Source organism: Aptenodytes patagonicus, chromosome 2, assembly GCF_965638725.1.
Source record: "Aptenodytes patagonicus chromosome 2, bAptPat1.pri.cur, whole genome shotgun sequence".
Classification (NCBI taxonomy): Eukaryota; Metazoa; Chordata; class Aves; order Sphenisciformes; family Spheniscidae; genus Aptenodytes; species Aptenodytes patagonicus.
Genome location: NC_134950.1, coordinates 87,245,491 through 87,260,936, shown reverse-complemented (window position 1 = coordinate 87,260,936; position 15,446 = coordinate 87,245,491).

Here is a 15,446-nt window from a genome sequence, read left to right as displayed (position 1 = left end):
AAGACTATGGTTAAATTATTTCAGCAAATTTTTATTTTGCCCATGGATGTCCCTGACACCCACATGATTAATACTTCACTGTAACAGCATAAAAAATGAGGACATTTAGTATGTCAGTGTGTGACATAGCTCTAAAAGCCCTTACATTTGCACTATGACAAAGTTCTTGACTTGAGACCAGATGCTTCATAATAGGGTAATGAAATGTCATTTATTGCAAATACTAACAAGATAATGGTATTACAGTTTATTGTAAAATGGGGCATTAACTTTTGCAATATTCTAAAATCAAACTGGTTCTCTGATGAGTCAAATTTTCAGTGTTTTGGAGCACACATATTATAAACTGTCATTCAACATGGTTAAATAAATAAATCTGTTAGAGATTAACAGGAATTTTATGTTAAGAGGACCAAAGCCCTGACAGCATAGTCTGGAATCATATTCTCCAGCACTCACCCTTGGTCCAGCTTACCAGCATCCTGCTGGACTGTTCTCTGTGGGAATTAGTCTGGGGATGGGAAGACAAGAAGGGATATTACTGTTATTTCCTTTTTGGTGCTTTCTCAGTTGTTATTAAAAAACAGCACAAAATCCTGCTTCCTTGAAGAGGGTGAACAAACATGAAATGGTTCCGAAGGCTACTTTTCCAGACAGTCCTGTGACTTCAGGAATCTCATTTTTTACCCCCTCTTGGCACAAATGACTGGCTCTGTTCTCTTTCTTTCTCCTTTTTGTCTCATATACACATGCAGGAAAACACAGCAACAAACTAAAACTACTCTTTTTTTATCACTCCTCAGAAATCAGTCTCTCTCACTCCCCATGAGAAGGTTTTTGCTCTGGTTTATTTTTTCAGCTATTTTACTCCACATGGAGTTTTATTGCTTCTTTCATTTAACCTAAATGTAAGATATTTAGCATACCTATCACCATTAACAAGATCTGTGATTACTTACAGGTTAAAAAGAGGTTCCCCGTTCAGCCAGCTGGCTGTTGTAAGTCCAGATCAGAGTTGCACAAATCTCCCCAAATTCCTTCTATAGGAGTAGGAGTAGTAGCTCCAGCTGTGAATTCTGTTAAGAATCTAAAACAAATGTTGCAAGGATTAAGTCCCTCTGGCTATGCCTAAATTACAGGACCAGAAAAGTCTGTCTAATACCCACATTTAGATATGAGATCCAGTGGCATCATGGCTCAATGTCTGCAAAGACGCATTCATGCACTACCACATACTGGCTGGATGGCTGGGTCCAAAGAGTCGTGGTGAATGGAGTTAAATCTAGTTGGTGGCTGGTCACAAGTGGTGTTCCCCAGGGCTCAGTATTGGGGCCAGTTCTGTTTAATATCTTTATCAATGATCTGGATGAGGAGATCGAGTGCACCCTCAGTAAGTTTGCAGACGACACCAAGTTGGGCGGGAGTGTTGATCTGCTCGAGGGTAGGAAGGCTCTGCAGAGGGACCTGGACAGGCTGGATCGATGGGCCCAGACCAACTGTATGAGATTCAACAAGGCCAAGTGCCGGGTCCTGCACTTTGGCCACAACAACCCCATGCAGCGCTACAGGCTTGGGGAAGAGTGGCTGGAAAGCTGCCCAGCAGAAAAGGACCTGGGGGTGTTGGTCGACAGCTGGCTGAATATGAGCCAACAGTGTGCCCAGGTGGCCAAGAAGGCCAATGGCATCCTGGCCTGTATCAGAAATAGTGTGGCCAGCAGGAGTAGGGAAGTGATCGTGCCCCTGTACTCAGCACTGGTGAGGCCGCACCTCAAATACTGTGTTCAGTTTTGGGCCCCTCACTACAAGAAGGACGTTGAGGTGTTAGAGCGTGTCCAGAGAAGGGCAACGAAGCTGGTGAGGGGTCTGGAGCACAAGTCTTATGAGGAGCGGCTGAGGGAACTGGGACTGTTTAGCCTGGAGAAAAGGAGGCTGAGGGGAGACCTCATCGCTCTCTACAACTACCTGAAAGGAGGTTGTAGCGAGGTGGGTGTCAGTCTCTTCTCCCAAGTAACAAGTGATAGGATGAGAGAAAATGGCCTCAAGTTGCACCAGGGGAGGTTTAGATTGGACGTGAGGAAAAATTTCTTCACTGAAAAGGTTGCCAGGCATTGGAACAGGCTGCCCAGGGAAGTGGTTGAGTCCCCATCCCTGGAGGTATTTAAAAGACATGTATATGTGGCGCTTAGGGACATGGTTTTGTTGTAGGCTTGGCAGTGCTAGGTTAACTGTTGGACTTGATGATCTTAAAGGTCTTTTCCAACCTAAACGATTCTATGGTTCGACGATACATCACCTCCCAACCTGATTTCCATCAGAAGAAAGCCAGGCAAGCTGAAAAGAGGCTGCAGTGCTCTTGCACAGTCACATTCTTGCTAGGGGTGATTGGGGGAACAGGACAATGGAGTGTGCCGTGTAACACACTTGCCACAGTCCCATCATAGCCTCCATGAATTTAGCTCTGTTCTTTATTTCTTAAAAAAATTCCATCTAAAATCATATAATCAAATAGTGCTGCGTTTCTGCTATAAGCCTCATTTAGTAACACATTTGACAAGAAACAGAGCATTGCATAGTGAATTTGTCCTGCAGTCTTTGTCTTGAGGAGCTCATTTCCCCTACCCCGCTATCTTTTTTCCAACAGCATGCCAGTTGCAGTTCATTGCCACTATCATAACAAATATTAGTTGTGATAGATTTTGTTTAGATGTATATAAGTGGCTGCTTCTAGTATATGGTTATGAAAAAGTACCAGGGTATCTTTCAGTTTACATGCAACAATGAACTGTGCATAGTATTCTTTTAAAAAGAAAAAAAAAAAGAGAGAAAGACTACAACAGCAATTTGAAATTTCAAGTATCTTATTTATAACTTACAAAAGTAAGTATGACTATAAAAATGAAACCAAATACTCCAGAAACTTAAACCTTCTCAAATTACCATCTGGACTCTCAATAAAAACCACTGGCTGTGAAAGTAACAATCTTTTCTACATAGTATCTACTATTGCTTAATGAGATGTACATATGATTGCATGAGTGACATCTTGCAAATAGGCTGTGGATTTAAATTAAAAGAAAAACAAATACAGGTATAGACATTTTTTAAGGTATGTCCAAGGTTGAAATATATATTTCATATATTCTGATGTAGGAAAGAAGAGTTATACAGAGTACAATACTACATACTATTGTATACTGCATACAGTAGTATAAGCATACTGTATATGTAGTATGAGAAAATCCGTATACAACATACTCTTTACAACATCCTATATCTTCACTTCTGCAAGTACACAAAAGAGCAGTAAAACCTACCTGGCATTTCACCTTTCAGTGAAAAAAGCCACCTCAGAAGACTGAAGAAGAGGTATTTCCTTTCACTTAAATCCTTCTAAACTGAATGAAGTATGAGGGGTTTCATTGTTTACATGAGAGCCGCCTTAGACTGTTTATCAGAAAAGATGTCTTTCATTCAGTACTCACACTCTAATTGTTATATTTCAGCTGAGAAACACCATATTTTCCTTCTGAAAGCTATTCTGTGTTAAACAGAAGGAAGAGAAAGAGGCACCAGAAAGCACAGGAGAGAAAGAGAAAGGGATTTACAATTGAAGCTATAAGCCATTGTGGCTTCTGAGGCCAGACATCAATTTGTTTCACCCTGTTGAGTCCATAATGTTTCCTAGCCAAAGCAGCTGCCTCTAAGAGAAAGGTTGGTAACTCTGTGAAAGGCAGGGACTTCTCACTCCTACTATAATATGAACTCAGAAAGATGCAGGAGCCAGAAATCTATGCTTTCTTATGAATTTGTCCCCAGTGGGACCTCCACAGCAGATGCCCATCATTTCCCATCTTACATTCAAACCTCCATTATACTATAAGTTATGCCTATTCTGAACTAAGTAACAACAGAAACACTAGCCTTTTTCTTCTGGATAAATACTCATTGAATTGGATTGTTATTCAGGGGAAAAAAAAAAAAACAAACACATAAATCACATGTTTAAGTCTATTCTTATTCAGAATGTATACTTTAAGCACATCTTTAGATGTTATCTTGTAGAGATGCTTTGCCTAATGGGAACCTTGAACTAAAACTGTGCCCTGTTCTGAATGCATAGAAGGCGTTTTACTCTCTCATTCACATGACTTTAAGTTTTCAAATGAGGCAAAATCCTAGTGTGAGACTTTCCTCCCCAGTATCCATCATGTGTCTCAGATTCTGGTCTTTCCCCATCTCTTAATTTTCCTTCACAACAAATTTCCCCAACCAACAATGCCCTCCTGGTTTCAATATGTTCCACAGAGAGCATCTTTATGGCTGCTGTAGGAGTAGCTGACTGCTAAAAAGCCCTATCCCCTAGCAACAGCTGGCAGCTGGCAGAATGAATAGTGCAGGTGACACTGCTTAACTCTCTGAAAGAAGGATGCACAAAACCCTTTTCTATCTTCCCCAGATCTTTCCTCCAATGCTTCTAAGGATAGCAATATGCAGGTTAACTGACATATTATAATTATAGGCCATCCTTTTCATTAATAATAGTCTAAGAACTCTGGCTACTCTCCTCACTCTTCTTATCCCAAATTGTCTGCAAACTGTTTGCTTTTAAGAATAATGTCCCTTCCACACAGTCTCATGATTCTGTTCCCATTAGGATAACAAGGTAAAGTGGCTTCTACACAGCCAATAAGCTTCACACAGACCACCCTCTTTGTTGCCATAGACCCACCTTGCTCTAAACACAGCATCATCTCATAACCTCCCCAGAATATGGAAATTCTCCAGTAGTAAGATGGTCACAAAACAATCCCTGCTCTCCCTCACTGGTCCCAACCTCCATATCCCTGGATCACAGGACACGTGCAGCATACTTCAGCAATCTGGCAGGAGAGAAGGCAGGAGACAGCACTTCAAAGAGTGTGTGAGGGAGCTTTATAGGTATAACAAGGTATAAATTTGTATGCTGCACTGGAAGATGAGGCTGAGATAGATGCGTTTCTGAATCCAGGGCAATCTGGCAGCTTTGAGTTTCCTTTTCTAGTGCCCTCATGCCCATCTCATGATAAATTTCCACTGTGTGATCTGCACACAGCTCAAAATGCATATATGGATCACCTCTGATTTATGGAGTATCACCACATATTGGTAAGCAATAAAAATAGTCTGCCAGTGCTGAACTGGAAAAAGGTTTTGTTTTTGCTGAGCCTTGTCTGTGAGCATGACTGACTTCCTGAACACAAGATTCTTCAATGTAAGCAACATGTGCCCCGATGAAATGAACTTTAGTTGCTGTTCATGGTTGTTGGTAAGTACATTCAGAGTGGAACTGTAATGAACTGAGAATTCCTTCAAAAGTGGTTATAAGGATTTTAAATTAAGTTTAAAAATATTATATAAAAAATACACACATGCCGTCATATTAACTATGATAGTCCTTCTAGTTTTCTTGATTACACTTTCATATTAACACTCTTTCACTGTATTTTTCCTTCACAAATTGAATTTCCAGCTGTTTCCCCCTCTTTTCTTGCCCTTGTTACATATCTTTCCATCTTTTATTGCCTGTTCTCATCACCTATTATTTGTCAGTGTGAGAACAGCCAATGTGGCTTGAAATGTTTTGCATTAAGAACTCAGTCTACGCAATTAAGTTTCAATATTCTAAGAAAAACATTTATGCTAGCAGATGCTTGCATTCCCACCGCCTCACTTTGCAATGGTTCAGGTCTACAGTTTATATGATGTGGAGTATGTACAAGTAAGTATGACTAAGTTGCTTTAATTAAAAATATATTTTTATTATTAAATTATTTGTACCACAGTATCTCTCACAGACAGTAATCAGGATAGGTAGTCCCAGTCCCACTGTGCAATAAGAGATAGTTCCTGCCTCAAAAGATTAAAATCTAATTCTGCAGAGTTACAAATGAAAGAATGTCCTTTCCACATGTGTAAGGAACAGAAAGAGTGTAGAGATTTTATCAACATCTCACAGTGGGTTGCTGAGTATAACCTGTACCATTTGAGGAAGTTCTATAAAGATAGGTACAGTTTCTGAGATGCTGTAGTTAAGAATCCATCCTTTACAAAATATTTGTACACTTGCCTAAATTTGCCATCATTAAATCAACATTTCTCTAGTATAATAACAAATAATAACTATAGAAAAATAGCAATCTGATAACACCCTTATAGTACAATATACTACCATCCCTTGCTTTGTGAGACCATGAAGTAATGAAGAATTTCTCAGATATCCAGCTGACTGGAAACAACCTCTGTTCAAATTACTTCTTGGCTGCCAGGACACTAATTGTCTTTAAAATTTGCTCAAATTCTGAGATGTCATAAATGAACTAAAGGAACTGGCCTCATTTTTCTAAGGGTCAAATGGCTTCTGATTCATTGCCTATTCTCTAACAGATAAATGGAAGTTCACAGCACGAATAAAAGGAGTACTGGGGTCACAAAATTGAATTATTTGATTTACAGAAAAATTAATGAATACATAATAAAAACCTGAATGAGCTACTTGAAGCCAAAGACAAGAAGGGAATAATGGTATTTGCATCCCGTATTTTAGGGAGGATCAAAATAAATGATACTAACGGTCTTTTGCTGTCCTGCTCTTCTTGTTACATACAAACATGATGGTGTGTTTTACAGGACATACGCATCAAATTTAAATTCTGCTATTTTCATACAAGAAAGAATTTCAGAGGTTTTTTTTTTATTTTTAAAAGTAAAGTGTTCTCAGCTTTTATTTCTTTCAACTAATATATGTAATACTTAGATGCCTTTGATCCCATAATGCTGGGAGTTCCACAAAATAAATAATTTTATTTAAACTCATCCTAACAGAAACATTCATCAAACCGTGACTTCTAGCATCAAGAATTTGAGATACTGAGTAGCTTCCATTAGTCCCCATTTGTTTTTAATATACATGTTATCCAGGAACACTGGCTTATTCTGGGTTTATCAGAGTTTAGTTTCTCAAATTTCTGCATGAAAAGAACTATGTTTGTCTTTTAATTCGTAGGTAATATTTGAAAGAAACCTGACAAAGAGATCAGCCTCAAACACAGCTTCACAACAGCACTTAGCAGATACTTCGTTTCAAGCAACTGTTTGTTATTCTGCAGTAAATGGGACTCGCCACATTCTTAAATTAACAGTCATTTAAATTCTTGCCTGAGCTAGAATCAATGGTAAAAAACAATGTAGCAAGTATAATGAAAAATGCACAATAAAGAAAAACTGACAGCAAACTGTGGATCATGTAGCATAGTTAACTGAACGTATTGCATGTTTTTCTTTTTCAGAAGGCATCATTGTCCTTTCATATAGATACTTTAAATAAAACAAGTGGTAATGAAAGCTAGAGAAAGATGGAAGAACACATTAGAGCTCAAAAAGGAGGCAAACTATCAAAGAAAGATAATCTGTGTGAAGTATTTTCTGTGAGTAGGTTCCCAAGATGCCTTGAAACACACTATATTAAAATTAAACCCATTTTTATGTCCTAGCCATGAAGGTCAGTCCCTGCCATGATATAATTTAGGGATACAATACCTCTACATAATAGACTTCAGCACTTGCTCCTGGGTGTGTTATCTTCTCCTGGCATAACATAAAGGTCTGATATGTTTTCAATGCTGTCATGAAATCAGTTCTGGGTTGCAAAAGGAAAGAGGACATATAAGACAAGACCCATGTGTTCCTTGCTGGCTGAAAGAAGTGTATCTATCTTCTGTAAGATTTTGCAAGTGAGGTCCTCATAACACAAGTTCACCTGATGTGATGCTGCAGTGTTATATCCAAGACAGTACTCAGTACTCAATCCTGGACATGATGCCTCAATTGACTCCTCTTTCACCCTACTGTCCACGTTCTCCTATAATCCCTTGTCCAGCTATGATTCTGATATTCCTGCGACTAGATCACATTTTATTTGCGGTTCTCATTCAACTCCTCAGGGAGGATTAAACATGGGACAAATTTAAAAGAACATAAATCAAACATACCAGCAACATTGACGAACAATGGGACATAATGATCTTTAAAGCTTAAGTTTTTTGATTTAAGGAAAACTTAAGAAACTGAAGAAGATAAGGTAAATTGGACAAATTAACATAGGAATTCTGTGATTAAGTTGCAAACATATTCAGAGGGGTTGCTTCTGAACAAAAAACTAACAAGTTCCTATCCTTAAAGACAGAAGTATAAAAATATTTTCCTGAGTATGCCTAAGAATGTAACACTTCACAGCAAAATAGCAGAGTAACAGAGAGTAACTGCTTCTGGACTCATTTGCCTTTTTCAGTATTTTGCACAGAGGTGCTACACACAGATGGAGAGGCTAGCCCAGGGTTAGGGAGCCTCCGTATCAGAAGTAAAGTAATTTCTCTTTATGTTCTTTCACAAAAAGCATGCATAAAGTTATGTGAGTTTTCCTACGCCGGCTCAATTATGATTCCTTTCCAGATTCACTACCTATTTTTATAAACTGTCAGAAAGTTAATCATTTCCCACCCATGTGCAGTTTTCTTTATGTCCCACCAGCCCACCCTGTGCCTTCACTTTTGTATTCTCTGCTTGCTTCTTTCGTTGCTCTCCCTTTTGTTTTCTCTTTCTTTTTATAACTTTTCAAAGGCCTCCCTCCCATTGTCCCTTACTCATACCCTGCTCTGCTGAAAAATATCTGCAGCAGCAAACCTTTTTTGAAGTGAGTGACAAGAGATGCTGCTGATTCAGTGCTGTAAGGAAATGTGATACAATGAGAGCAGTGGGTGGTTTTACAGCCCGTGTCAAAATATGGGCTGGCCTTAGTTTTCTTGTAAATTTGCTTAAATGACTGGGTTTGATTCTTTGGGTGAGGAGAAACCAAGTTCAGCATAAAGTTTTCACTGGTTTTGGAGAATTTTTACCTATCTACAGTTCTGCATTTTTTGCATACAATTGTTATGACATAAAATATTCCCTGTCATGAAGTCCAAGGTAGCTATATACTATGAGGACTGGTTTCTCCAAAATGAACATATTTGAAGGACTCCTGAGCATGCATAGATTTGTTATTGTTTTCCAGAAGAATCCAATAATAAACTAGCTCCAATCTTGCTGAATAGAGAATGTCTACTTTGAAAGAAAAAAAACAATGCCCTAAATGAAAAAACACTGTAAATCATAAAGGATTGGGTTTTTTTCATGGCTTTGAATATGCTATTTGAAATGACACTGCAGCAGAAACTGCATGTGGACACGCCGATATTCCCCCACACAGTAGAATCACATACAGCATAGTGTTTTCGGGCAATGTACTCTATCACAGCTATGCACATTGTTACATCCCATTAGCTGCCATTGCAAACAACATTTGGCCTCTCGTGGCCCTCAGCAGCCATCTTCCTTTTTTCCAAAATGGTTCAAAGGAAGAGCAGTGAAGGACAATAGAAAGATCTTTCTCTTACCCTCCAACACCTGTATCTATATGTTGAGAAATTGGAAAGGATTAGAGGAAACAAAAACATCACATTTCTAGCCTCAGAATTCAACTTTACTGATTACTTACACAGAAAGAGTACCTATGGAGAATATTTTTATCTGAATTAGAGGTTTCTTGAGGTGTTTTGAACAGTCCTACAAGAGACACATCTACCGGGAGAAAATCCTCTAGGCCCTGAATACATACAAAAGATTTTTAGGCATAAAAGTCTTAAGTTAATGTAAATACCAAGTTCTGACCTAATCCCTTCTTCAACTATGCTAAAACTAAGAAGAGCCATGAGGAAATATATCACAGAGTAACAAGTCACCGCAGACAAGTCACTGGGCATGACTATGATTGTGCCCATTCCTACTCCATGGCAAATGTAAAATTGTTCACGTGAGACAAACTTGTAATGAAAGAGCATTGCCTTAGATAGTTGTTTCCCAGTGGGTAAGCAGGTGCATTTGGATTGTCCTCAAGATTTAGGTGATATACAGTAACTTGTGTAAAATACCTTACTGATATGAGCAACATTTCTTTTCACCTTGGTTTACTTCAGGTAGGATGCAGTTTAAGTGAACATTATATAAGATCACATTTCTAATAAAAGTTAATTTAATAAATTTAATTTTTTAAAAAATCATTTAATAAAAAAACTAATAAAACAACGTTTTATTAGTTCTCCTATGTAAACAAAACTTACTCAGTGCCTTTCTGTTACCTTCTTGGCCAACAGCACTTTGAAAACAAAGCAGAAATCAACAGAAGCCACATGTGAGCTCCATTCTTTCATAATCTGTGATTATATTTCATGATCTGAGTGCAAAAGTTCGTATTAGACTTCCTGTCTGACTCTATATCAATTTTTCAAAAACATTGGTTTTCACCACATCATAATCTTTTTTTCATATCAGGGAATGAATTGTCCATTCTGTGTATAATGATTGTTGTTTCCTACCTTTTCTAGTGCCTGCTATCTAACATTGGTGTTATAAAAATCCTACTTTGATCTTGCTGCACTGCAGTAAGCTGAAAATCAGAGGCTGAAATCTGGCCCTAAGGAAGCATGTCTTTCATTATGAAGAGGATCAGTGATCAGATTCTGCTTTGTCAGTCATTTTTCCCTTGGTCAAAAATATGACCAAGGAAAACAAAACAGCTTGTTTTAGGCTCTCTTTTAATTAATAGTATTTATAAGATTTTTTCTCCTTACCAGTGATGAGCCATTATCATATGAAATTCCCAGTATCTAAATATCAGTATAAATTTATTATCATGGTTTCAAATAACCTCATTAATTTGGCAACTTAATTACAAATAACAGTTCTAATCCTGGTAAGATCAGTCTAACTTGTAACTTCACAGAAGGTGAATGGCCATAACTCTTCAAAACATCTTCTTTTCCACAATAATAAGAGGTATGAAAAAGATATTTCATTATTTTTAGTTCAGAATGTATTTTACCCCATTGCTTCCAATGTGTTCACTGCACAGTATAAGATGGTGGGCTTTTTTTCTTGCTGTCTTTTGCATTATCTAGCTTAGAAACTCTAACATCTGCTTTTTGTTCTATGTAAAAGCTAATGAGTGGGGAGTTTAAACAAGCGGGATGTTTTTAAGGATTAGTAATTTCAGGCTGTGGGTGAAAGACCTACAGTTGAAAAGTATCAGTACAGAGACGATTAAGTGATTATCTCAGATTTATTTTGAGACTTAGACATCTAAGTAAGATAGCAAAAAAGGAGATCCAATTTATTGAAGTGAGGTTTGAGAAAGGGAAGAGGTGGAAGAAGAGGAGGAAGAAAGAAGAACCACCTAATAACAAAAGACAGTAGAAAACAAAATATTACAAAACATTTATCTTCGTAACGTAGGAAGATAAGGAATAAAAGATAAGATAGAACATGAAGTGAAAGGCATCAGCTAAAGAATGAGAAACTGATTTTATTATGCTGGTTTTAATATAGCATATTAAACTCTACTTCAGTGGAACTACTCCTGATATGCACAAATGCAAGACAAAAAATCACGGCTTACTAGCAAATATATTTACTAATTAAGCATGGTAAGATGAAGGGGGTGGCAATGTGAATTGACTTGTGTGTGTAGAGGAGCATACAGAAAGGCTGTACAGAAACTGATGGTGCTGTTCTCTCCAGAGAGGACAAGTCAACTTTTTAGAGCTCCATAAAAACAAATATCCAAGAACACTTGGACAGATTTCAGAGTTTCCACTTGATATTTCTACAGTCTTCTCACAAATGTTTCAGAGGCCTGTGAGCCAACATCCTTTGATCTCCTACACTCATGCTCTGCAAAAATATGCAATGATCACTTTAATTATCTGTGCCTGCAGGAGCAAAACCAGGAAAAATATGACTATTATTCCCCATTACAAATGTAGGACAAAACTAAAGAGAGATTAAGTCACACAGGAAGCATGGGGTCAGCATGGGGAGCTGACAACTGAAAGCACCCCACCTCAGGTACGTACAGGTCAATAGCACCTCTCCCACAACACTGCTGTTCTTCACAACCCGTATATCTACTGAATAAAAGCAGCAAATCATCCCAGACTCAGAAGTTTTAAAAATCAAACATCCTCAATGAACAGCCTCTGAAATGTCTGATTTCACTGACAATGGGCCCACTGCAAGGCTTTTATATTCAAAAGTAGTCAGATTATCTGTTAATTCCTGGTACTTCAGTTAAATGTTCAGGACTCTGATGTCTAAAGGAGAAAAGAGAGTCGGGGGGTGGGTAGATTCTTTGTTTTCTTTCAAAAATAATGAATTTAATGAGAAACAACTATTCTATATCAGGTTCCTACTAAAACAGAAAATCTGGGTAAGCTACAAGAATATGTACCCTCAAAGCATCTTGTCCTGCCAAAACACTTGCCACTCAAAATGTAGTCTAACCTAGTGTTCATTTAACTTCTCATGTACAGGTACTGGACTCTTTGTGGCTATGGTAATGCTGCCAAAAAGGTGTTAGTATTTATTGCTACGGAGTTTAAATGCAAAATAAGGTTTTCTGCTTATTTTCTCTCACAACAACATCGATGGAAAAATCTCACAGTTGTGTCACAGATGTTTCATATATCTATTCTCACTTAAGTGCATTTGAGAGACTGCCATTTCAGGGAACTAGTCCCAGGTCCTTGCACAGAAACACCACCCCTTTATTTAAGTTACAGGATACCAATGCGACTTCATCGCCAATCAGTCGCTGTTGAAACCTGAATCTTCCTAGATATCCTACTCTAACTTGACTTTTTTAAAGAAATCTTTTTTTGGGGGAGATGCAAAATCTTAGTAACTAACTGTCGTGGTTTAACCTCAGTCAGCAACTGAGCACCACACAGCCGCTCGCTCACTCCCCCCCCGACCCTGGTGAGATGGGGGAGAGAACCGGAAGAGTAAAAGTGAGAAAACTCGTGGGTTGAGATAAAGACAGTTTAATAGGTAAAGCAAAAGCTGCACACACAAGCAAAGCAAAACAAGGAATTCATTCACTACTTCCCATCGGCAGGCAGGTGTTCAGCCATCTCCAGGAAAGCAGGGCTCCATCACGCATAATGGTTACTTGGGAAGACAAATGCCATCACTCTGAACGTCCCCCACTTCCTTCTTTCTCCCCAACCTTTATATGCTGAGCATGATGTCACATGGTATAGAATATCCCTTTGGCCAGTTTGGGTCAGCTGTCCTGGCTGTGCCCCCTCCCAGCTTCTTGTGCACCTCCAGCCTGCTCAGTCGGTAGAGCATGGAAAACTAAAAAGTCCTTGGCTAGTGTAAGCATTACCTAGCAACAACTAAAACATGGGTGTGTTATCAACTTTGTTCTCACCCTAAATCCAAAACACAGCACTGTACCAGCTACTAGGAAGGAAATTAACTCTATCCCTGCTGAAACCAGGACACTAACTTACTTGCAAAAGTAAATAATCTAGCTTTAACATGGGAGCAGCTACCTATTATAATACAGGTATCAGGAGGAAAACATTTCCCTACAAGTTTTCACATCTTTGTGGCAATGCAGCTTGAGCCCCCACATCCCCAGTTTTCCTGATGTCTACAGCACAACATTGGTGCTCTCCCCTAGTTTTTCAAATTAACAATATAACAGCTACTCAGAATGAAGTTCTGGGAATTCAGAGTATTTATTTCATTTCCCTCTTTTAGAATATATCTTGTTCTGACAATGTACTACATGAAGTGTGAGAACTTCTATTTCCCTCATGAGGGCTCACGAGTGGTTAAGAAACCAACCTTTTCTCCTGTTATTTCTGCCTCTGTCTGGCACTGAGAACACTGACAGACAGTCAGTTAAGCACATCAGAACAGAAAGTGTAAATATTTAGAAATAATCCCCTTTGATTACTTTTTTTTGCTTTCCTGCACTGATGTTCTTTCCCATCTTTTATGCTATGCACTGTATTACTCATCGAACAATTATTTTGGAAGTGTATCTTCCATCAGAGTCATGAAGAATTAATGATGTTATAACTTTTATTCTTACATACCCTTACAAACTGTCTTAATTCCTTAACTGCATTTTTTCTAATGTTCTCTTACAAAAATACCTTAGTTGAACCTTCTGAATGCACAGTTTTAAGAAAAATCAAGATGAAGTTTAATAAAATCTTGTGTATATAAAATCTATTGTGTATTTATTCCCCTCTTCTCTAGAAGTTGTAATTTAAATAATGTGAGAACACTTTCTGTTCCAATCTTCAGTGATGTCAGGAGGCACAGAAGTCTGACAAAAATCTAAAAAAAAGTTCTGCTAATCTTAACAGCAACCACAGAATCTGATTGCAAAAAATGCTGATTATTGTACTCTTGAAGAAATTAATATGGTATGAATGCACTCAATAATGACTATATTAGATGCTTTATACCCCAGTAATAAATTGCTTCATTAGAATGCATCACTTTTCTAGGATCATATTTTAAAAACTAATGGCAATATTATACTTAGTTTAGAAAGAATCATATTTGCTGGGGATAGATATCCAGAAATGCTATCTTCTTCCCCCCTTTTTACCATTATAAGCATGTGCAGTGTTAGTTTCTTCAGTAAACAGAAGTTTAAATTAATGCAGCATGTCATATTGTCATCTTGGTAATCTTCAAAATGTAGAGATGGGTTTGAGAAGAAGTAAACAAAATGTTTTCATTGGAACAGTGAAGCATCCACAGGAGAAGGCTCCAGGGATCCCCAAGATTTTGTCTTACAGCATTACATTGACAGGTACACATTTAAAAATCTATTTCCCCCAAAATCAGCTGCACTGTCTAGACAGGTTGTGTTTGTACATGCACATATGTTGTTTCCAGTGAAAACTAAGTATATCATGACTTTGGAAACAAGAAACAGAAGGGACTTAAGCACTGTGATTTTCTGATAGTTTTTCATGCAAGTTTTTCAATGTAATGTAAGGACTTTTTCCTTAAGTAGTATGCCTTGTACTTCAGCTCATTCTTAGTGAAAGTTCATGGCATGGGACAACTTGGGTTTATTATCTGCAGCTGTGAATACATACAATGGGAAGAAAGCAGTTTTGTTACCATGTTTGCAGTGATCCATGAAATGCTTTAATAAAAATGATCCAATTATTAGAACATTCTATATATAAGGGTATAGTCCTTATGAAAGTATGATTTGTTAAAAGATATGTTTTACAACAGTATTGTTTTAGTAATCTTTATAGTACAGGAAAAAAAACCCACCAAACACAGGCTGTTGGAAGGATCACTAGCCAGGATCAGGACTAAACCAGCCTCACTGCACTGGGATTCAAGAGACTTCATTTAGTTCAGATTTATCTGCTTTTCCTGAGTGAGTATGGGCAAATAATTTTATCAGCTGTGCTTCTCAGGTGATGCATACAGATTCAGTTAATAACTGTGATAGATAGTGGAAAGATGAACAAATTGTTTGGTATACC